Genomic DNA, 25,068 nt, shown 5'->3' with positions numbered 1-25,068 from the left:
CTTTTTAACAATTTCTTTGCCCCCATTTTTTTTGTGCAGGGATCAGGACTCCCCCACTGAGATTCAGGATGAACTCAGGAGCGACTCTGACAGGCCTAGGGTTGGGGAGGACCGAGTTAGGGAACTTCTGGAGGGGCTGGACATGTTCAAATCAGCAGGTCCAGATGCTCCTCCACCCCAGGGTGCTGAGGGAGTTGGCAGGGGTTATCAAGGGGCCCCTGGTACAGGTTTACGAGCACTCTTGGTGCTCTGGCCAGGTGACAGGAAGAGGGCCAATGTGGTCCCCATTTTCAAAAATGGGAGGAGAGAGGACCTGGGCAACTATAGGCCCTTTAGTCTTACTTCGATCCCGGGGAAGGTCTTTGAGAAGACTATCCAGGAGTACATCTGGCAAGGACCAGCAGGGGAGACGATGCCTAGGGGCAACCAGCATGGGTTCATTGGGGCAAGTCCTGTCAGACCAACCTGATTGCCTTCTACAATCAGGTCACAAAATCATTGGACGCAGGTGTTGCAGTGGATGTAGTCTTTCTGAACTTCAGGAAGGCCTTTGATACTGTCTCCCACCCCATTCTCATTAAAAAGCTAGGCGACTGTGGCATTGATACCTACACAGTCAGATGGGTCGCAAATTGGCTGAGGGACCACACCCAGAGGGTGGTGGTGGATGGATCATTTTCAACAGGGAGGAATGTGGGCAGTGGGGTCTCCCAGGGCTCGGCCCTTGGGCCCACACTGTTTAATCTGTTTATTAGCGACTTGGACGAGGGGGTGAAAAGCACCCTGTTCAAATTCACTGATGACACCAAGATGGGCACGCTAGAAGGGAGGGACAGGATACAGCTGTATCTGGACAGGTTACAGAGGTGGGCATGTGAGATTAGGATGGGATTCAATACTGACAAGTGCAGGGTACTGCACTTAGGCAGTAAGAACCAGCAGCACACCTATAGGCTGGGGAACTCCCTTCTTGAAAGCACAGTGGCGGGAAGAGATCTTGGAGTCATTATCAATTCCAAATGAACATGGGCCGTCAATGTGAGGATGTAGTCAGTAAGGCCAACCGCACCTTGTCATGCATCCACAGATGCATCACAAGCAGAGCCAAGGAGGTGATCCTCCCCCTCTATGTGACACTGGTCAGGCCACAGTTAGAGTACTGTATCCAGTTCTGGGCACCACAATTTAGGAGAGATGTGGCCAGCATCGAGATGGTCCAGAAGGGGGCCACTCGTAAGATCCAGGGACAGCAGGGAAGACCCTATAAGGAGAGGCTATGGGACCTGAACCTGTTCAGCCTTCACAAGAGAAGGCTGAGAGGGGACTTGGTGGCCATCTACAAACTTACCAGGGGGGACCAGTGGGGAATGGGAGAGACCCTGTTCCCCCGAGCACCTCCCAAAGTAACAAGGAATAACGGTCATAAGTTGTTTGAGAGTAGGTTCAGGCTGGACATTAGAAGACACTTTCACAGACAGGGTGGCTAGGATCTGGAACCAACTTCCAAGGGAAGTAGTGCTGGCTCCTACCTTGGGGATCTTTAAGAGGAGGCTTGACAGTTACCTAGTCGGGGTCGTATGAGCCCAGTATTCTCTCCTACCCAGGGCAGGGGGTCGGACTTGATGATCGACTTAGGTCCCTTCCTACCCTACATCTATGAATCTATTATAGGTGTGATGCTAGAGTCTGCTGGAGCACAATAATTCCCACACTCCAGCGAACTTAATTAATTGGGTCTGCTCCAAAGCGCTGTAATTACAGCATGTCACAGCAACTTTGCTGCACGTGCATATGCACTCTTTGGGCCAGATCTACACGGGGACATGCATGTCCAGCAGTTGAAAGTTGTCCCCCATGAAGCCAAGAATGCAAAATTAATGGAGCCAGGGAAAGAATGATTGCACATGATATTGTAGCCTAGGGATCAGCAACCTTTTTCCTCCATAAGCTAGACTGTGTGACCCAGACCTCTGCTACAGGCTGAAATCTCCACCCCTTCCCTCCCACTTGCTACAAAAAGCTCAAGCAGCCTTTACAGCAAGGAGAAGTGCAGGCATGAGAAAGCAGAAGGGAGGGCTCCAGAACTGTGTGTTGCAGTGCAGATAGGGTCCCCTGTGCTGCCCCAGGCTGGATTAGACCTTCTCAGGATGGATCCAACTTCCTGTTCTTCCCAGCCTGTGGGATTTAGGGTTAGGGACAGGCATTCAAAAAGCCTGAGCCTGAATTGATTCAACCTTTGCAGGTTAGTCTAACTTGGGTAGGCTAAACCAGTTTCTTACCGTACAGACATCCCCTCTGGACTGAAAAAATGCTGGCATGTGCCTGCAGTGGCTCAGGCTAGAAGCCAGGTGGTGCCAGAGCAGCCCTCCCTTCTTTTTTCAGTGCTGAGCTGAGAGGGGTTGTGGCCAGAACCCTGCAGGACGTTTTGATTAGGGAGCCCCCCTATCCCCCTCCTGAGCAGATCAACAGGGAGTTGATAACACACAGTTTATCACCCCTAACTCTCATTAAGAAAACAACAGCCTCTCTCCATTAGTTCAAGCTCTTCTTAAACAACTTTTTCCAAGGAAAGAATGGAGGGACATTACCAGCTACCTGTTGATTAGCTCCAAAAAACCCTAAGCTGGCACAGTCCTGTCCACCTTTGTCCCATCTCCCACAGCATTGACATAGCCAGCATGTGGTATGTTGGCGAATGCTGAGAGCTGTTTGTGTAAGGCAGAGGGAGGGGGAAATCCCTGCTTCAGCAGGGAGTGGTGAGGAGGAGTGGGGGAGGAGCAGGAGGAAATGAGGTAGACCCCACTGTACATGCAGTCTCTGCTGGAGCTGCAGCCAGCAAGCAAAGGGAAGGGGCCAGCCCAGCTCTTGAGGGCAGAATCCCACCCAGAGAACATGCTGGGATGCTGGGGGATTCTGATTAAACTTAAACCAGGAAGAGGTCTGGGACAAACATTGCGTAAACTGGTTTGACCCAGATCAGTTAAATCTGATACTACATTCAACCAGGTTTATCTCAAACCAGTTTCAGCCATTTTCAAACTGGTTTATATGCGCTAAACATCTGTTCTGTTACAGGTTTAAACCAGTTTCTGATCACTTAAACCAGTTTATGTGTAATGTCTGTCTGTAGTCCAGGTTACCACCCACTGCTCTTACTTCATGATGAGAGCTTTTTTAGAGGTGGGAGACCATGGTTCAATTTTCCTTATGCATTTCACCCAATGAAACTAATGTTAAACACATAGCAGTCCTAGGTCCAGGGACAAAAATGTAGGATTCCCTCCTCTGCCTCTCAAGGGAGTGCCCCTAAGCATGAGGTTGCTATGAAAAAGGTAGGCAGTGGCATCAGTAGATGCTATATTTTCTTTGTGAAAGTGGTCCTGGATACTGTGCTTTTATCAGGTGGCATTAAGTGTGGAATGAGCAGTTTAGATCCCTCTGGGGATAAAGGTACCTAAATAGCCTTAAGGCATGAGATAGGTATGAGTATTTTGATGTCTGTCAAGATGGCAGCAATTCTGGGCACACTTAGCAGAATTTTAGACATTTAAGTAACTTAGACTTCTAAAACATTTAAGTAAGTAAATGACACAAACTCTGTGTTGGCAAAAGCATAGGGGTCTTCAAACTCTTGTGCTGGCTGCCTCTACACCAGTTTGGCATCTGCTCTGTTGCTCTGACAAGCTGTAATTACAGTGCAGAGTTGATGAATCATTCAACGAGCTTTCGATAACATGCCCCTACTGCCATTTTGAAGCATGCAGTTGCTGATACATGAGACACTCCAGGTGCTCTCAATGAACTGCCCACCCCTGGAGCACTTGCAAAAATGCCTTTGATCACTGAGGTGATAAGGTGAGAGGGTTTTGTGGAACTCTCTTGGACTTAGGCGCATAAATTGCACTTGAGGCACCTAGTGCTTTTTTGGCTCTGGCACTTTGTCCACCAGGAAAAGAATATCTTTGCCTGTACTTCTACTCTGAAAAATACGAAGTTCCTTTTTTTGTCTTGGCTTTTTCCAGGTTAACTGTTCTCAGGTTAAAGAATGGGCTGTTAGTTTATCTGTTAACTCTGCATATTCAGCCTAGCATATAAAATTTTACCTGGACTTTGTACAGGTATAAATTAGAACCCCAGGGCAAAGCAATAGCTAAAATCCCTGGAGAGAAAAATGTGGTTTCTATGGACTTAACTACATGGATGATCAATGACTATAGAACTGTTTCTCCCTATTTATAGAGCCCCTTCCCTGTATAATGATATCTAGTTTGCTTTTGTGTTTGACTGTGTTAAAAATGTAGCTGATCTTAACCATGCCATAATGTAAAGTACTCTGCAGGGCCCCACTGTTGGATGCAAAACACTTTCATATTTGTAGCATATCAGTTATGGACACCTACTTCATCTCCTACTTTATTTTATGTTCTGCTGTTTCTGTAGCCAGTGCCCAATCCAAAACTGATTGAAGATGATAAATGTGTTCCTAATGACTTTAGTGGGCTTTGGATCAGGTTTCTGCTGAACAATAATATAAGGCGAATTCTTCCTTTTTTCAATTCTGTCATCTACTCACTCCGCTAGAAAAAATGTTTAAAATGCAGTTTTTCTGAAATGAATGTCATTTTATATAGGCAAACTTCTGCTTACCACCAAACAACTTTGAGGTAAACAGACTATTCCAACTTTTCTGAGCCTAATCTGCATAAAACGAACTGTTCCAAACAGAACGTTTTACCACACCTTCAGCTCTCCTATGAAATATGAACTTTTCATTTTTACCTAGGAGAACTTTTACAGTCTTTTCCCCTATGCCTGGAGAAGGGTATTTGTGCCCTAAAGCTTGCAATTAAAAACTTTTTTTTGCAAAAATCTAGTTAATCTAATAAAAGTTATCACCTCTACTGTGAGTTCTGATTCCTTTTATCTTAGTATGATTCATTTCAGATGAACCCCATTTATTAAAATATTTTCTTGTTTTTCTAATCTTGTGGTGGGGCGTTATTGTCCATTACTTGTAACACCTTAGACTTTTGAATGTTCATCTGCAAACTGTAAGCTAGACCTTCAGCTACTTTAATAGAGTATACTACTTTTGATTTGAATGGTTCTGTGCTAATTGTCCTCAGAAGGTGATCTAGTCTTCTAAATTTTTCTCTTCCCACCTACTTCCTTTCTCTTCTTATTTGTCTCCAAGTAACTCCTCCTATCACATAGCCTTCAATAGCCAATGCTGAATTATGCTCTTTGTGGGTATGTCCCAATGAGCGAGCACATGCGTTTCTCTGGGGACAAATCGCATTCGGGGGCATTTCCTGGGGAAAACTAGTTGCCCCCAGGGAATGCCCCTGCATGTGCACTGTAGTGCACAGCAAATTGCCCCAGGTCGGGTAGGGGAGGCTGAGGCCAGCACCTGGGCTGGCCCCAGTAATCTTACTTGTGGTCCTGGGGGCCTCTTAGGGCTACAGTGGTGGCGATCCAGGCACACAGCCTGGCCTGCAACTTGAATATGGCTCTGGCTGGCCAGGCTTCAGTTTTGGGTGATACATGCTGTAGCCACATATGCCACTTCCCCCCCCCCCCCCTTTTTTTTTTTTTAACCTATTTTTTTTTTTTTAGCTAGCAGGATTTCCTGGTATCTAATTTTGGCTCCACACTGCCAATATGTAGCCTGGAGAACCTTTTCCTGTACACTGCATGCATTTTGCAGCAAAAAAAACCCATGCCTGAATAGGGCATGATGTAAGTATTTAGTGTTGTTTGTGAATGATAAACTTTGAAGAATCCATGTTACTAAGAACTGGAGGTTATGGTCTCTTTATTACAACTAATGAGGTCACTAGAAGTAGTAGTATCTCAATGCAGCACTCACTGGCATCCAAATTGAGGGAGCCTGACATGACCATGTCACTATCAAATGGAAAGCTCTAATTTAAAGCTTGAATTTACTACCAAACTATTGATTTTATGTATACTTCATGGAATACGGCTTTATCTAGAATGGTTTTGTCATTGACATATACTGAATTGAAGTAAATTAATGTGCTTATACCAGTCAATCTCCACTGCTTATGGAGAACAGAAGTGATTTTTATCAATGCTTTACAAATGCAAGCTTCCTCTCAAAGGAGCAACTCCAACTTCCACTGAAACTAGATCAGTATCTCTGTGTTTGAAGGACTTTGAAAAGTACCAATAACTAGCCGTCTATTAGAGAAAAATGTTAACATTTTCAAAACTGGTTTGGTGCCTGAGGCACCTAAGTCCTACTAAAAGTCAGTAATACTTAAGCACACAAGTCATGTATCCCAACATGCCTAAAATACGTATTTTTAAAATATTAGCTGTGACTTAATGATCAATTAACTTTGAAATGTAATAGAACACAAAACTCCCCTCTACCCTATTGCAAACATAGTATCAACCTGACAGGCATTCACTATGCTGAAGGAAATGTTTTTTGTTGGTTTTTTTACCATATTATAAATGTATCTTGTTAGTTGCATTCATATTATCCTAGTGACAAACATATAAATTGATATTATATGACCGGCTCAGTATGAAAATGTTCATGCTCATCATATTAGCATATCATGAGCAAATTAACTATTAAAACTCTTTATCCTGACTTTCATCTTTTCATTATTTTCTCCAGAGGAATTCTGGCCCCCTCTGGACATCAAGTTAAACAGGTAAAATTATTTTATAATTAATCTATAATAATACAGTCTCCATAGAATGAAAAATAAGCATGTATTGAAATCACCAAAATAGGCAACTTCCTAGAACATTTTATGAATATTTATATTCTGTACCTTGCTTAGAATGTAATCAAAATTATATAGAGGGATTAATATGTGTCCACAAAGGCATTATTCATAAATTATACATGACAAATCCATTCTAGTTTAGTAGTAAATATGTGTCCCCAAATTACAAGAGGGATAGAAAATGAATCTCTGAGAGAGAGTGCAAAAGGGATAATTCTGTGTTGTTTTAGTAAAATGTTTCAGCTGTTCATTCGCAATCTGACTTGATCCCATTTTAGCTACTGTTGCAACATACAAATTTTCAACATGATAAAAGTATACTTTCAAGTAAACTTATCAGCTCCTAGGTCAAGGGCTTCCTAACTGGAGGTGGATAGGTGTTCTAATCAGCCGTGAAAGCACTTGTAATGGTAACAAATGACAACCTTTTTAAAAGCTCAGAAGTGAGGGAGTCTGTTGTATTGACCCATGCCCTAATATCCTCTCTAGCCATAATTGTATTCAGTGCCAAAATATGATCTCATTTCTTTCATTTGCTGTAGGCATCTTCAGTGCTATTTTCCATGACTATTTCAGTTAGATTTACTGGTGGTTCTTTGAGGTGGATTGAAATTAGCCAGGTGTCGATTGGATTCTATGCCAGTAGAAATGCAGATATATTTACATACAGAATGAATGCCACACCTTACAAATGATAAATCAATAGAGTGATAAGTAACTCTTGTTATATGCTTGAATGCTTAATGAAAAGGACTAGAGGAGTCATTAGGATCATAGGTTTTAAACCTAGATTTTGAGTCACCTTGAACACATTACTTAATTTCCTTACAACTCATTCAATGGAGTTGGAAAACTTGTTGAAATATAATTGATGTTGCCTTTTGTGGAGATTTCTTGAACTAATTACAAAGAAATATGAAAACTTCTATAGACATGCAAAGGCATAGCAGATATTTTTCTCATTATTTTTGCATCTTTACAATAGTAAACACACAAGCATTTTTTCTAATGCACACACTTTCGCCTTCTAATAGTAGCCAGCTTTGGCTTGCCTCTGTTCATAATGAAGTCAATCCTACACTGTATGTAAACAGTATTCCCTGTCACTTTTGTTTCATTTTTTAGGCATTGTTTACACTGTTGTATGAAAATAAGTTCTTTATTGTTGCCATGATTTATTTATCTATTCCTAAATGAGTCCATTACCAACAAATAAAATGGCTGCTATGAGAACCATGGTTGTATGTTAGCTAGAGACTACCGGGTACATTCAAGTACACTTTGCTGTTAAGTTATGAAACTCCAGTGCAGTTACGCTTTAGTTCAACTTTTGCATGCATGTAATAGCCACTAACTCATGTAATCGGAAATTATAATACAAAACTGAATTATTAGCAGTGTAAGCACAATATAATTAATATTTTCAAGTTTATAACATGTACATATTAGTACAAGTTAGTAATATTAATTAAATTTGTCATGTTAACTCTTTTTAGTTATGAGTTCATCATTACTACATGTCAAAAACCAGCAGAGCCAAGGTGGGCAAAGCTCAGCTCCTAAGTGTGTATTCAGATGCCTACAGGTGTGGGATTTTCAAAAAGACCTAAATGACTTAAATTCAATGGGGCTTGTGCTGCTATTAAGTTAAACGGGAACAATGCTCCAAAGTAACTTAGGCAGGTATGAAAATCTGCCCCTGAAGTGCTTAAATCAGGGTTTCAGAGCTCCAAACTTAAGATCTTGTTCGTTTGTGTAATTTTGGGGCCATATAGAATGGCATTTCAGAAAGTAAGGGCAAGTTTGAAATAAACCCATTTTGTGTACAATGAGTGGGAAGGCACACGGCAGCAGGGAACACTGATGGTACTGTCAAATGCCACCACGACTTTATAGAGGGGATTATGACTCCATAGAGGAGTAATGGAATTCAGCAAATGATCATTGCACACAAAATGGTTGTATTTTGAAGTTGCTGTTACTTTCCAAAACAACCCTGTAATTACACTAATGATAATGTACCTGCTCTTTTATGACTTTGCCCTCATTATAATGAGTGATTGTTTGGAATATGATGAGCCTGTAGATTATTCCTCTAGAGGGGCTGAATGGGTGTAAATGAAGAAAGAACTTGACTGCCTAATTTTTATGCCTGATTAGCAACAAATAGTTTCCCTTGTAAGGTTGTGTAAAATAGTTTCCAGTTTCCATATTGCTGGCATTCAGAAGTTGAAAACCCCCCACAATTTTCCATAGCCAAAAAAACTCCTCCTTTTGAAATGTTCAGTATGAAAAGGAAATAAAAAATGTCTCCCCTTTTCATGAGCCCATGAGCATTTGATTGTTTTCTGGTCTTGCCATTAGTAGGAATTATTTTCTGACAGCTATCCATGCTTGTTGGAAATGCCATTGCTACAGTAGAGAGGGCCAAGTTCATATCTGGGGTAAATTTGTTACTTGGCCCTTTAAATTAAATGGTCAAAATATTTTCAGACTTGAAGGCATATGTGCAGATACCATAAATAAATTAAGCTCATACTTCATAAAATGATATACTTCAAATAGCATCATTCTTTGCAATTATTCTTTCAGACTCCCTGCTACCACGTAAGCACCTTGTTTTTTTTCCAAGGTAAAAGAAGCTTTTTATGAATGAATAGTGATGCCTTGTCAACTGCCAGTAGGAGTCTTTTGGGTGCTTTAAGAAGTATCAATTGATGCCAAGTTGAATTGAAACTCACTAGATTTTTCATGTACTGGCTTTGAATAATCAAGCAAATTAGAACAAGGAACAATTAGGGAACTGGCGTAAACAGTCGGATCAGGCTTCTTGCTCAGTAGGCAAGAAATAAATAATGCTTGATAATACTTCACTCCAGATTAGAACAGAAGTTAAAGTAACAAAAGGAAATGAAATACTGCCAGATTAACTTTTCTGCACAAGTTCTTTCTCTTCCTCTCTTGTGAATATGAAAAATCTAAGACCTCACCACTATGTATGTAAATGTGTTTAGATGTGTAGTCATTGGGACTAGCCACATTAGTACAATTACACGCATGTGTCTGGGTTTTTTTGGACCCGGATCTAAGGTTGCCCAAGCAGAAGTGCATCTGTTTAAAAAGTCAGCCAATAGATTTTCTTCCCAAACTGGGGAGGTATCTATAGCTTAAAGATGGATTTGGGGTATGCAAATGTCAATCTGTAGTTTCCAGATTTATTATTGAAGATAGAGAAATGGTTTTCTTGGGAAAGATGTGGATAGTGTTCCAGTGATTATTCTGAAGTTTATTCAGGGTATAAGCTTTCTGGACAATGAAAATATATATTACACCTAAATTCAAATATGTAGACTTTCAAGAGTTATCAATGAAACATATTTTCTGTGAAATGGGTAGACAAAAATAATCTAAATATCATAACCCTTTACTACTTTAATTAAAAATGAGCAAATCCTTTTCCTTTATAAAAGGGCTGAAAATGGATAAAAAGGATGCACTATACCTCAGACACAGACTTCAGATGTTGCTGTATCTCCTCATTTGAACTGGGAAAGTGTTTTGTAACCTGGATTCTGAAGAGTTGCACAGTACCCCTTATATGTCAAGTGTGGCATGTGTGGGACATAGGTCTGACTCCTTGATCCAGTGGGAAGCATCTCAGATGGAGACTCTGCCCTCTGAGCTATAATGTAGAAACATAAACAGGTAGAATTTATGAATGGCCAAGGTAGGTAGCTCACAATGCTAAGTAGCACAATCCTGCACATTTTCATAGTTAAGTCTTTTAGGATAGAAACAGATGTCCCCTTTGTGCCACCATAAAAAAAAAAAAAAAAAAAAATTGTGGTAGCACACAGGCCAAGCAAACTGATGTCCATGCCTCTTGTCTTGCTACAAATGTCAAATCTGTGGTTGTGATATAAGTGCATCATTTTGTGCATCTGTTTTCCAGCTGATATCTGTGCTTTAAGGTGGGAGAGCATGGGTAGTCCTGAACTGCCTGCATTTTCCAGCCACTCGGGCAGGTGCTTCTGGAGGTTCAGGGGCCTGATCCTGCATGCACCTGGAAGAGGGATTCCAGGGTGCTCAACATCAGGCCCCTGAAGTGCTTGCCCAGGTTCCCCAATCTGGAATTTTCTCTGGCTGCTTGTTGACACTCTGGCATAGTCCTGGGGCTGGGACTGACGATCTGCTGTGGTCTCAGCCTCAGAACGGCATCTGAAAACTGCCAGGTGCACATCTCTACAAACAGGAAAGCCCTGGGTTTCTCCAGTAGTAGAAGATCACCCAGGGATTCCCTAGGCACTCCTCTGTTAGCGGGAAAACCCAGGGTTCCCTTGTTTGCAGAGGGGAACCCTGAGTCTTGTCGTGTAGGATTACTCCTAGGAGCAGCAGGGGCCCAACTTCATAGGACAATGGATGAAGGCCATTTTGCCCAACAAAGTGGATCAACTGTACCAGGGCACATTCCAGCATGGCTATCTTGCTTCATTTGATGGAGACTGTTAATACCTTTAGTCCCCAAGTATTGGAAACCCTGAGCTGACAAAGGCCTATTTGTATACAAAAGGCACTTGAATTTTTCCCTGTTTATTTTTTCACTACATGTCACTTATTTTTTCAAAAGTCCCTTAAACTTATTTTACTCTTTGAAAGCTCCCGGGCCTTTTTCAGATGAAGAGATCCTCAAGGAAATGTCTGAGAATGTGCAGCGCTTATAATTTTCACAGGAGCTCAGCAGATAAAATTGGTGATAGATCTGATCCATTGCATCACCTCCCTAAAGACCCCTTCATGGAGCCTTGGTAGAAAACAGTGGTAACTCATACACTTGATTCCTTTCAATTAAAGCCACCATTTATTTCCAATGGTGGAGTACTTTTATTTTTCAGATCCTAGGAGTTTCAGCATTTCAAAGTTATTCAGTCAAGGCACCTATACAAGAAACAGAAATGTGAAATTCTTTAACTCAGAATTATTATGTAATTTCCTCCAAAGGAATGGCCTCATTGCTTTGTGCTCTATGCCAAATATTCCTATTCTGCTAGGTTATCCTCTGAGGTTTGCAGATAATCACCTACTGAAAACATACTGGAAAAATAAAGGATGGAGTGCAGGTTTTGGGGAAATATGTACATAAAAACAGTACAATTCTGGAGCCTGAAACTCTACCTGCTCTGCAAGAAGAGTTGGTTGTTATTAGTGAACTCAGTGCTTTTATTCAGTGCATGTCACATTACAGGACAAAAAATTCCACATAGAATAGGATGGATCTTAAGTCTGGTCTGCTCAGAATCCATCCAGATTCATGCAACTCAGCAGTTGAACATTAGTGGTGGTCCAAAGAACATATGTACTTCTGTTCCAGATTTAGATTTCAGTAGCCCCAGACCCCCCGCCCCCCACCTTTCTCACACATCATAGGAAGGTGGACTAAGCCTGTTAAATAGAAAGGAGCCAACAAGAGATTATGGAACTTGATCCAGCTTTAGACTCTGAAGAGAATCAAATATAGGAGCCCAAGCTCCACATGCCACCCCAGCCCTGGTTATGAATACAGTGGTTGGTTTGGTGTGAGTCTATCTCTATTGCTGCTTCAGGTTTATGTATGCTTATCATCATATGATTGGGAAGACGAGATTTACCTAATATGTAATGTATTCCATCAACTAAAAGCCATACTCTCTCTCAAAATGTAGACATTTCCCTTTTTTAATTAATAACTAAGATCACTATAACTGAAAGATATTGCAGAAAATAATATTTTTCTCTTTTTCAGCTTGCTTATTTTGTGTCTTCTCAGTATTTTGTGAGCTTTCCACATTCCTCTTGTTTAAAGAGGTCTTTCACACAGAGAGAGAGAATATTTGGAAAAGCATGAAAAATGTGACTGTAAAACCACAACAATTGGCAAGGGAACTCAGGAAAAGCTGTAATATTGAAAACTACTTTTTGTGTTTTTTCAGCTAGCTGCTTTTCAGTTTGATGGTCTCTCATGATTTTTCCTGTCAGACAAACTTTAAAAAGAATCTAATTTTTATGGGTTAACCCACTGCCGTGGTACCCTGGGGGGCCATGATATCTTTTCAAGGGTACCACAGGGTGCTGCCACAATATTAGCACAGTTATGTGTGCCAACACCTACACATCATTCACAAGATGGACCCAGAGATTTCAAACAGCAATGCATAGCATCAAAAACTTTCTGACTTTGCAACAAAAGAGTTGCTCTAGTATTTTTCTATAGTAAAAAATACAAGTGAAAGTTACAAGCTGGCATTTTTTTTTTTTAGTGGTATCTCAAGTCTAAAAAGTTTGAGGACCATTGGGTTAACCATTCAAAACTGAAATCATAGTTTTCTGAAATAGCATTCTACAACAGTAAAGAGATAATTTGTTTTATCTACCTTGATGCTTTGAACAGAAACTGAGGCAATCTACTTTTAACTCTTTTGCTAAATACGAGTCATTTCACGAGTTTGTTTGATATGCAGTCAACTTATCTTTCATAGCATCAATGCTACGTGTACACTAATGTTAGGAATGACCATCCTAAAGGTCCCTTTCAAACTGTCTGTCTACACTATAAAACCCTAGTTGTATAAGCTTAAACCTCACTGGCAATCTAGCCCTACCTCCAAGGTTTACACTGACCCTGCCCATTTCTGTAGTTTGCACTTTGCAGGAATTCTGTCAGCAGCAATCCCACAATTCCCATTTCCAGTCTTGCTCATCTGCAGCATGCTGCCTCATTCTACTGCCCACAGATAGAAGGACTTGTTACATGCTGTACTTAGGGTGTGTTTTATTTAGATTGAAGGAAGCGTTGCTGCAAGTTAGTAAGTTGTCTGAGTAGTTGCACATTAATGCACGCTATGATTTAAGTAAAACACATCCCAGGCACTGCACATGTTGAAGACTGGTGCACTGTGGTGTGCTGAGGGGGCTCAGATTAACAGTCTCTAGCCCTCTAGGGGCAAGTCACAGTTATGCAGTTCAGAGATGGCTTTAAACCATAACATGTGACTGCCAGAGCTGGATTTAGGCTTTAGCTACTAATAAGCTACAGTTTAGGACCTCACAATATGAGGGGACTCTAAATAAGAAAAAAGAAACTGGACATTTTCATTCTAATGTGACAAAAGTATACTTGTACATTGGCGACAGATAGGGCATGCACGTGGGTGCATGTGCACCCCCCTGAGATTGCCCGCAGGTGCTGACAGCAATGGCCAGTTGCCACTCATCACCCCCCCGCCACCACCACCCTGCCAGCACCACCGGTGGTGTCTGCAGGCAGCCACCAATTGCTGCTGGCTGTCGCTGCTGGCAGCATCTGCAGGTAGTCATCGATCGCCATCCCACTCCCACCGCTGACACTGCTGTGGCTGCCTGCAAGAGCTCCCCGCTTGCTGCCACCACACCCTCGATGCCACCACCTGTGGGTAGTTGCCATGCTCCCCCAGCCTCGGGAGGTATGCAACATTTATGTACATATATATGGCTCCACAGTTGTTATTCATATTGAGTTCATAAACGTGTGCAAGGATAACAATAATTCATCTTAAAATTTCATGAAAGTCCCTTTTCATGGATAATTTTTATTGAATAGGGCCTCTTAAGCTGGACATAGCTTAGGGCCTCAGCATGTCATTGGTGGCTGCTCAAAGTTGATTCTAACATTTACACCACTTAGTATAGGACAAGGGTAATGTGTAACAACACCCGCAGCTCTAAGAGGCTCTGGATCTTCATTAGGCCTGCAAGTGGGAACCTCAACAAAAAATATCGGAGGACCGCATCTCAGATTACTGTACCCCTTTTATCTCTCTCTCATCTAACAGAGGCTTACTATATTACTTGGTAAAAGTGAGACAAAAGTAGTCAAAAAAGCAGAAATCCCATAGCCTCACTGTGAAGGAGTGAGAGAGAGTAAAGAAAAGCCTCAAGCTGCCTTACATGCTGGGCAGGGAAGGTCAGGAGAAGAAAAGCAGCTGGCAGCAACAGACAGGGAAAGTGGAAGCAAGCAACACTTGCAGCATGGAGGACCGGCAGGGCTGCAGCTGGAGACAAGAAGGGAAGAGAAATTGCCACACTTCAGGAGCAGCATCTCGCTCCGGATCGGAGGAGGGAGGCTGCTCAAAGGTATTTCTGGTCCTGGAGGGGAGCAGAGGGGGTTCAATTCCCTGTGAGCTGCAGAGAGAGGAGTGGCTGAGCATCACAGCAGGCAAGTTGTGAACTCTGCCTGAGAAATGCTGTGGGTGCAACCCAGAAAAGGAGGCAGGGGGAGGTCTGCCCACACAAGGCTTCTGATAATCCCTGTACAAGAGTAACAGCTGAGGATCCAGGGGAGAGGCCAGAAGAAATGTTGTTTTCAGGTTAGAGCCTCACTGCACATGGGAGAGATCCCATTGGGATTGTGAATGCTCACGAGTAGGTCAGGGCAGGCATGTGAAGAGCAGTGACTGAATTAACTGATTTTTTTTGTTGTGATTTGGACATGAGAGCCTGACCCCAGGTGAAGGGGGCATGAACTGAGTCTGACAAAGAGACTGAGAGCAGTCAGGTTTTGCTTTCTTTTTTTTTTTTTTTTGGATATTTGACTGCAGGCCAAGGCCAGCTCCTGGAAGGGTGTGTGCCCAACTGGAATTGGGACCTGGTAGGATCACCCTGGGCATTGCCTTCTAGCAATATAGTATCATCAAAGTCATGGGAGGTGAGAAACATAAGACCAGCTTCTTGGCAGACCAGGTGATCCAAAGCCAAGGTCTGCCCTGTCACCGCCTGTAGGAAAACATGCTCAGGGCAGTGGCAGCAAGCCCTGTAGCACCTACAGTCGTCACACTCACTTATGCTATCTTGGCCTAAACTAAACTTAACACAGCCTAAAGCCTACTAAAACTATTACAATGCAAGCTAAAAGTATTCAATCTTAACCTAAAGGTCAACATATATTAATTGCCATAGAACTGAAGTAAAAGTAATCTTTTACTGCTAAGACAATCCATCGACTACTTTCCATTAGTCTAAGTTAACAACAAACAAACCCAGATGCCCATGCTGAGGGAATCCCATGATGTAGGGCAGAGATGTCAAATGTGGCCCACAGGCTAGATCTGGTTCATATGATCCACCCCATGAGTCTTGGATCAGCCTGGCACATGCAATTGGTCTGATATGTGGCAGCTCACAGCACAAGGGGTTGGTTTGTGACATGCGGTGCATGTGGCATCTGTGCCAGGCCAACCTTAGGTGCTGGCTCTGGGGCTGGTCCAGGTAGGCCCATGAATGTGGCAGGGTTCTGCATGTAGTGCCAGTTCCATGCAGCCCCCTGCAGCCCTGTTGCATACAGCATCTGTGGCACTGAGTCTGGCCCATGTGCTGTATGCTGCATGTGCCAGCACTTCTCTGGGACTTGCACTGCCTGCAGCACACAGGCTAGACCCATCACTACAGGCACTGCACACAGTGTCTTGCCAGACTGGCACTCCATGCATGGGCAGCCCAGGGCCCGATCCAGACTGGCTCTGAAGCCAGCATACGGGCTGGTCCAGGCCACTTGCCTCCTGCCCACAGCACAGGGAGTTGGGAGTGAAGTGAAAGATCAAAACCTGAGAAATGTTCATGAACCAAATAAATTTTTTTTAAAGTTCTGTTTCAGTTTGGATTTATTTCTATATTTAACTTTTTTTACAATAGTCTTGGGGGCTGGGGTAGGTCAGGTGCTAAGGTGCACACTTGACAGCCCAGAGGTTACAAGTCTGAGGCCATACCAGAAGTACTCATGTCAGACTCCAATCAATCTGAAAATTCTGCTAAATACCTTGTCGCCAAGGACATAAAAAAGAAAGAAATTACACTCTTAAATTGCTGAATAAAAATTCTTTTTGAATGCAAAAGTGGAACTTTCCATTTTAATACATTTGAGCCTATTTCAAAATGGGAAACTTGTCAAAAGCAATTCTTCCTATAAAAAAAAAAAATCAATCAAGTATAATTTTCTGACAAGCGAATGTTGTATTTAAAAAAAATCCCCATCATCTGTAACTGTCTGCCATGTGTGAATAATAATTACAAACATGCACAGGCACTAATGTACTGATGCTGAATTGACAGATCGTGTTAAGTAGAAATCAATACATGTTTACATTTCTAGCATGCGTCTTCAAACAGCTGAAGTAACTAAGAAACAAGTAAGTAAATACCAGGATCTGTTCTAATGTACAGCACAGGGAAAATCATTGTTGAGAATGGGCAAACACTTGTATAACAATATTTAGAGCAACAGTGTGTTAACAAAGGGTCGGGGTGTACCTTTCAGCACAGTCCTCACTAAGGATGCACTGTCCAAGAAGAGCCCAAGGGAGGAACTGACTCCGTCACAGTTTCTCCTCTGTGAAGGATTCATTTACTGCAGCCCCATATTAGATGCAGCCTGCAAACTTCCCTTCCACACAGTACGTTAGTCCTCTGCTCCAGCAGGTTAGTGGACACAATCAAGACTTTCCACACTATGCACAAAGAGTGGCAATTGCATGGGGTCTGTTCTGCCTCTGCCTTGAATTCAGGTCTGGGAAATCCTACGTTAGCTTGATACAGGAGAGGTATAGTCATGTTCTAGCTTGAAGCAAAGTGACCCAATATATCTGGGCCAGTTCTCCTCCACTGGTCACCCCCATTTAAAAAATGAATTGGAAGTGGGTATACAACGGTACCAAAAGAGCATAGTTAGGTGATACAATTTACAGGGGTATGAATGACCAGAGCCAGGTGCAGGGCAATTTGGTGTTTATTAGTGTTGTGGCAATTTGCAGTGTTTTAAACTTTAGGTAATATTTTAACATAGCAATGACTTTAGGCTATGTTTTGGAATGGAAATCTGATAACTATAAATAAAGTTGTGAAACAGTCATCATTAAAGCATCCCACTTTCAGTAATTCATAACATTTTCTATCAGAATAAAACTTCCCATCTTTTGCCTGTGCCCCAAGCTGCTGGTTGTTTTTTTATGTTTTCTTTTTCTCATTCACATTTCAGAAAAATACCCTCAGCCATTTTTTGAGACCTGAGCATCTGAAATTAAATGCTTGTCTGCTTCAAAATAAATATGCAGATCTCTTCTTTCTCTGCATGAATAAAAAAATGTCAATTAACCTTGAAACACTGGATCTGGCTTGGAGCCCTTCATGGAGGGACACATGTTTGGGTACAGAAGAATAGTAACAGAAGAATTTCTGTACTGGATCAGACCCAGGAACCATTTCATTCAGTCTCTTGCCTCTGTCAGTAGCCACTGCCAGATGCTTCCCAGTATTGTGTAAGATCCTGCACTATGCATATACTACACCTGTTATTGAAGGGTCCTTGCATGACTGACAGTTGAAGGAATATGAAGTCTCATGTTTCAGGCCTCAGAGACTTATCCCATGAGACAAACTGAAACATCTTAATGAGTGGGGTTTTTTCATTGTGCAGGTAAACTTAAAATGATGGAATAATAGACGTTAAGTTTGAAAAGTACTTTCAGTTTAAGACCATGTGTAGATAAGTCATCTAGTGAAACGTCCTGTGAGGAGTAAGATTTTTCCTCTATCTAACCACTATTGGCAAATTATGTAATTGCCTAATTGCCTTTTTTCTAATAACTGACATCCATTTTTCCTCTTTTGGTAATTATGTTATTCTCAAGCCCTATAGCTTCTGTTCTTTATGTTTTATTGCCTCTCATATTAAGTAATACCCTTCATCTTTCCTCAGTGGTTAGATATAAGTTCTTAATTATTTGTAATAACACCCTGGTTCATTTGAGAAGTGACCATGGCTATATTCAGTATTCTAGCTTTCTGTCTTTTGCATTTGACAAGAAGGCTTGTACAGGTGATATCACAAGAGTATATTCATCAATATGTCAAAGCTGAGTGAATGAACAGTGTTGGTAATATGTACATAACACTATACAAGCAGATACTTCTCAAAAGAACATTTTCCAGCTATTTGCAGTGGCACTGAAGCATGGCTCCATGTCTAATTTCCTACTCAGAGAATGGGCAACAGGGTTATGAGGTTCTGTACAGAGGGAATTTACCCCTTGCATTCTTCAGAGACTAGTTGTACATAGCTGCCTTGTTAATTTGATTGCCAAAGGTCCCTGAGGAGTTCAAGTGTGTGTCTCTATGTTGGGTCCTTTGTTCTTTCATACCACTATAAACTGGGACATGCTAAAGCTCTCAAATACTGTGCCTCCCAAAATTAATAGTTAATAAAAATTTAGTCATTTCATTCACTTCATTTCACCCAGTGAGCCAATGGTATTCTTGAGTTTAAATTGCATTTCACAGTGTCTGCGACTTTATGAGATAGTATAATGGGCAAAGAGGATTTCTCACCCAGTAAATGACGAATCTGTGAGCGTTTGTTTCTCACTAAACCCATTTAACTTGGTGCATGATACATTCATTTGTATGCCAAAATATAATGTGGCTTAATCACTCATATCATAGAATAATTGAAAGTTAGGATTGGAAGGGACCTCAGGAGGTCATCTTGTCCAACCCCCTGCTCAAAGCAGGACCATCCCCAAATAGATAATTCCAGCCAAAGTTTAGTCTAGCCAGGTTTTGAAAACCTCCAAGGTTCATAACTCACTAAAGTAAAGTTCAAGATATGGCTATTTTATGAGTAAAGGTAGTTGTGGGCATACAAGAGGAGGGAATAAAGTTTGCAGTTTCTTCACTCTGTTTTCAGTATATGTTGGAGAATAAACATAAAAATAAGCATGTTGGAGGAATTTTATGACTTTCAGATATTGTAACTGTAGGTCTGGTGAGAGCTATGTTTTCCTTAAGTCTTGATTCACATTTATTATCGTACCTCCAGTTCAATATATTATTTCTTGTCTGGAAATTATTACCTGATTTCCAATTCACCCTTCAACATTTTGCAGTTCTGTTAAGTTTGGGATCATCTGCATGTTTGATCAATATGCAGTTAAGTTTGTGATCCCGATCATCAACAAAGATATTAAATTGTTTTGGCAAAACACTGGTGACTTCTGTATGAGCTCCCTTCAACTTGAGGTTTGCACTATTATCAATTCTTCCTTCGTTATAATTTCTTTCAGCTGATTTTGGTACAATACTACAACATCCTTAATCATGTAGTATCTTTCCCATTTCTTTACTTTGCGTGTATTACAGGATTAGAAAGATTTACTGAGGGCTCTGCCTCTTGTTCAAATTAAAGCTGGATAAAAACCTGCTATACATTTGTTTATACATTTTTAAGTACTAATTTGTAACTGGTTGTCTCTCTATACCTGAATGGACATTTTTATGCCATTGTACATGTGACTGTCCTAAATGTATTGAACAATTAACCAGTTAATTGCATAATACAGTAAAAGCTTTGTTATCTGGCATGAATGGGGTGGGGGGAGTGCCAGTGTTCTAAAAATACTGGTTTTCTGAGAGTTATACCCATCAAAGAAAACAGGAGCACAACACAGCCACCCATGCCAGCAAGAGCCCGGTGCTGCCTCTGCCCCAGCTCACAGTGGCAGCCTGCCCTGCCCCAGGGAGACCCCTTTTCCCCTCCCTTTCTTTAAACAACAGAAATACTTAATGTGCGTGCCAGATAGACACAGCAAAGATTCTGGTTGCTAAAGTGAAGATTTGTATTAGGGGATATTGGAAATTCCGAATAATAGAGTATTCCAGTTAGTTAAATGCTAGTTAACACAATGTTTATTGTATATGTAACATGTGATAGGGGCTTAAGGTTCAGCTCAACTGAGTCCTCTGTATTTTTAAAGGAAATTGTAATTTTTGTTAAAGAGGTCAAGATTACTTGCCATGATCTGTTCTCCCTGACTTCAAGTTGTTCATGCCCAAAGCTGACTGAACTCTCCAAAACATGTCCACAGATAATCATCTTGATTTTAAATATGCTGTATCAGTGCCTATGCCATTTTTAAGTTTATCTTTTAAAATTTTCAGTAGAAGGGCTTCATAGGAAAATGTGGTCACAAAATGTACATTACAAACAAGTGGAAACAAAGTTTTAAAGGGGGGCAGCTAAATGTTCTCAAGTTACTGAATCTGAGGTCAAAACAGCACTATGTTGTCTGACCAAGTACTGTCATATAAGCATTGCAGTGCAAACACTATTTTTGAATGCTCAGAGAAAATGGTTGCTACAGTTCTGGTGAGCAACTTGTAGAGTGAGAATTCTGAAGAAGAATTAGTTGAATACATTAGAGAAGGGAAGAAATCTGAGAATTTTTACTCTGTACCATGATATTGTCCTGCAGGAGAGAGACTAAATTTATCATATAAATGGTCACAAATGATATTTTTGACTCAATTTCCACACATTTTCCTGGCTTCTTAGTGCTGATTGCTGAATCATATTAAAGCGTTTAATATTTTAACTACTATAGAAGCTAAGCTAAACTAAACTAAAGGCCAAACCCTGTTTGCTTTACCCAATTAAACAATTTAATTTATTATATGAATTAGGAATTCCAGACATAAGGCTAGACAGACAGACAGATAAAAATACAGCAGGATTTACCCAATCAGCTCATGTGTCACCCGGTCTTGTCCCCCAAATTTCAAATATGATTTATGGGAAGATTTTTCTCATCTTTTTCCATGACACATGCTGTTTTAATGTGCGGGACAATTTGCAAGCACAACATTTCCTGGTTGCTCACCCTATGCATCCTAATTTATATGTGCTCATGAAATGAGTGTGTCGGCATGAAAACAGGGATGTATAAGCCTGTTACAAATTCAGGCTCAAATGTGCAGCTCTGTTGGTTTTTCACCTCTATTCTGAAAATTCCTCCCTAAAACCTGTATAGGCCTGAATAAAGAGCAACTGGCTGTTCATTCATGGCCTAATCCTGCAAGCACTTAACATGTTAAATCAATGGAATGCTTGTGTGAGTCATTCTTTTTTAAGGATAGGGTGTATTTCCACTACATCCCTGATACTTTGTGGAGGGACTACTGCTTGTTTGTGCCAAACCCAGAAATACAATGCTGGGGCTGCCCTTTGCAAGTGTTCTTAGACACGCTGCAGACAGATATACTGAAAGCCAGGGAAGGATGCTCCCCAGGACAACTGTACTGCTTCATTTCTATATTTAGTACCTTGGAAATGGGAGTGGGCACATGGGAGATTCTCAGAAATGTCCCTCAATGAGAAAATAGGAACTTTGTGGACATACCCTTAATCTCTTATGGCAACCAGACTTCTCAGTTCTTTTGTGTCTTCAAGGCTGGATAGATGATGATTCAGTTAATGTGCTGATTAAAGATGGTTAATGTGAATTGCTGCATGAGGCTCATATAAACCAAGGCTAAACTATTAGTTCAAATAACTTAATTTCAGGGGTGGATGCTTTGGTTTGGTCAGTTTATTGCATTGATATAATAGACAGGCCTAAATTAGAATCAGATTGAGCCTATTTCATATTAACAAGAGCTAGTTATAAATGCCTGTTTATAACTAGAATTCATTGTCTAAGCCCAACCCTACAAGCCTTGTCCTAAATTTTCTGTTCATATTTGGTTTCCTCTCTTTTTCTGGTCATATTCAACTTTTTTTCTTCTGATTTCAATTTCAGTGTCTATAAATGATCAGTATTGTTTTATAAATAGTGTAACTGCCATCCATAGAGTAGGAAGACCATCTAGTGTGCTAAAAAAACCCCACATAACTTTAGGGCTGTATGAAACAGCACCATTTTGTTTCAACATCCATTTCACTATTTTTATGGGACAGTGTTTCATTTCAAGTCTTGTTTCATTTTGAAGCACTGTTTTGTTTCATTTTGTCGAAACTGTTTCGCTGTTTTGACTTTGTTTCTAAGTTTTACCCATAGGCTATAGTAGGGAATCACAGAACTGCCTAGAACTTTGTCATTTTTTAGCAGTTTTGAATTAACACATCAGGTATGGTAGCTCCTGCTGACTCCACAAAACCTGCCAAGTTTCAAGGTGATAAGTACAGGGGTTTCTGGGAAACTGCACCTCAAGCTGCTGACAAGCAAAGCTCATGACATGTGTGACTTTGTGTGTTAAGGCATACCCTCACTGGCGCTGGGGCCTCTACATGACATGGTAGTATGCCCCATTGAGGTCTCCTCCTCCCCTACAGCCTCAGCTGGTCCACCAGTTTAAATAATAACAGGTAATAAGTTATAATTTAGTAAGCAGCATAGTAGCACCAGCAGTATCTCAGGCAGCCAAACTGTGAGAGAGCCTTTCTTTTCTTTCCTGCAGGAGCTTCTTCTCCAGCAGCTGCCAGAGAACTCTTCATGCCAGCCCCAGGCCTAGCGGTTAGATCTGCCCAGGCAGAACCCTGCATCCTTCTGGTCAGCTGACTGGGGATAGGTAATAGGGGTGTTGGTCTAAGGACATGGGACTGGCAGACAAAGTTGGTCATATTGGCCCCACTGTCAGTGACCATGAACCCACAGGTGAGCTCACCCTGCCCAATGAGCCACCCCTGCAACAAGCAGTTCATGGCCCCCATGGTCTCTGTTGCCATGTGAAACTCATCCATCACCTTGGCTTCAAGGAGAGCCTACCAACGGCCTGACTGGTTGCACTAGTGCCCTGTGAGGGAGAGGTAGGTGTGATCTCCACCCTGGCTGCTCCAGATGTCTGAGGTGAAGTGTAAGGCCACCTGTAGACCTGCCTTGTGCAGCTCCTTCCTCAAGTACTCCCTGCATGCCTCATACAAGGGGGGCACCACCGTCCTGCTGAAGGTGGTGCATGCGGGCACTTGGTAGAATGGGGCCACGAATGCCATGAGCAATCTGAACCCTGGCCAGTCAGCTAAGGAGAAGGGCTGGCTATCCACAGCAAGCATCTCCCCAATGCTGTGGGTGATTTTGCTCACCTTTGCAACCCCCTTTCTGTCTGCCTTTTCCCCCACTGTTCCAGGATGGCTGCCCTCTGCTTTGTGAGGACAGGGGCTTTGGAGTGAGAGGGGGACTTCCCTTTGGGCATGCTCCCACTGGTGCCAGGCTGAGGAGGAGCAAGGGCAAAGGGGTGGTGCCTGCAGAGATGCATCTGTATCCCCGTGGTGCTCATGTGTTTTGTTCCCTTGCTTCAGCTGGTTTTGGCTCAGCACTGCAGGCAGATAGCATATGTGGGATCATCTGCCAGCTCAAAATGATCCCAGACCACACTACCCTCTTGCTTCTGGGGTGCAGGTGCATGTGTGGATGCTGCAATTTCCCCCTCCTCAGCACGCAGAGGCACAGCAACAGGAGGAGTGGACTCAGCTGAGCTACTTGCCTGCACAACCTCTACCTCAGCCTCTTCTGAAGTGCCTTCTGGGGAAAGAGACCTGGGTCTAGGGAAAACTTGAGGGGTGTGGAGCACAAACTCAGATGATTCTACCTCCTTCTCCAGAATTTTCCTTGCTATGGCATTCAGATCCAGATCCAGCTTTTCCTCTGGCACTGGAAGGCTCTGCATGGGAAGTGAAATGGAGGTGGAGGAGACTGTCATGATGGTGCAGCTGCTTCTGCTTGTTGTTGTGGGGGGGGGGGGGGTAATGGCTGGTGCTTTTGGAGCCACCAGACTCAGGTACAGGCAGTGGCACTGGCACTGCTCCCCTCTCCTTGCTGCCTATAGAACTAGTGGAAGCTTCATGCCTGCTTGCTATAGCAAAGAGGCTGTGTCTCAGTTTGGTGGGGGGAAGGGACATGCAGCTCTCCCTCTACCCCATCTTCTGCCCCACCCTGAAGGCTTGCCAGCTGCCTTTGCAGCACACTTCATGGTGTGTTTCATAGTGTCTTCTCTTTGTCTCGGTGTGCTGCAAAACCTATTTCTTCTTCTGTAATGTTATCTAATTTATGTAATATATGTAGATAAGATAATTGTATGTATGTGTATTTGTAATGTATATATGTTTGTATGTATGTATTTATGTAATACATTTATATTTTTTTATTTATGTATGTGTTCCTATATAAATTCTATCTTATAATATGCAATTTAATTATGCTGTGTTTCCCCGCATAGTGAATGGAATGCAGACTGTGAATGAAAGCACAGATTTGAAAAGAATCAAAATAGACTAACAAAAACAAAACGAGGATTTTGGGGAAGGAATAAAATTAAAATAATCAATGAATATAATAATTAAATAAAGGGGTAAAAGAAAGAAAGCAAAAAGTATTGCTGAATTCCACTTGCTAGGCTAGCAAGTAAGAAATGAATGGTAGCCTTTGTTGTCTGACACTGCTGAGCTGCTGGAAGACAGCTCAGTACCTGACCC

The 25,068-nt window shown here is 41.8% G+C and overlaps 1 long non-coding RNA gene across 1 annotated transcript in view; it reads left to right on the top strand.

Annotated features, from left to right (window-relative positions):
• LOC132250056 (uncharacterized) overlaps nt 1-24,324 on the top strand; it is a 35,461-nt gene extending 11,137 nt beyond the window's left edge. Inside the window, exons 2-3 of the long non-coding RNA XR_009461654.1 lie at nt 6,653-6,689; nt 23,058-24,324. This is a non-coding gene — a long non-coding RNA (uncharacterized LOC132250056). The remainder of the gene's footprint in view (nt 1-6,652; nt 6,690-23,057) is intronic.
• Nucleotides 24,325-25,068: the final 744 nt, after the last annotated feature.

Source organism: Alligator mississippiensis, chromosome 1 (assembly GCF_030867095.1).
Source record: "Alligator mississippiensis isolate rAllMis1 chromosome 1, rAllMis1, whole genome shotgun sequence".
NCBI classification, from domain to species: Eukaryota; Metazoa; Chordata; order Crocodylia; family Alligatoridae; genus Alligator; species Alligator mississippiensis.
The sequence above is the reverse complement of the archived record's forward strand: the minus strand, read 5'-3'. Positions and strand labels throughout refer to the sequence as shown.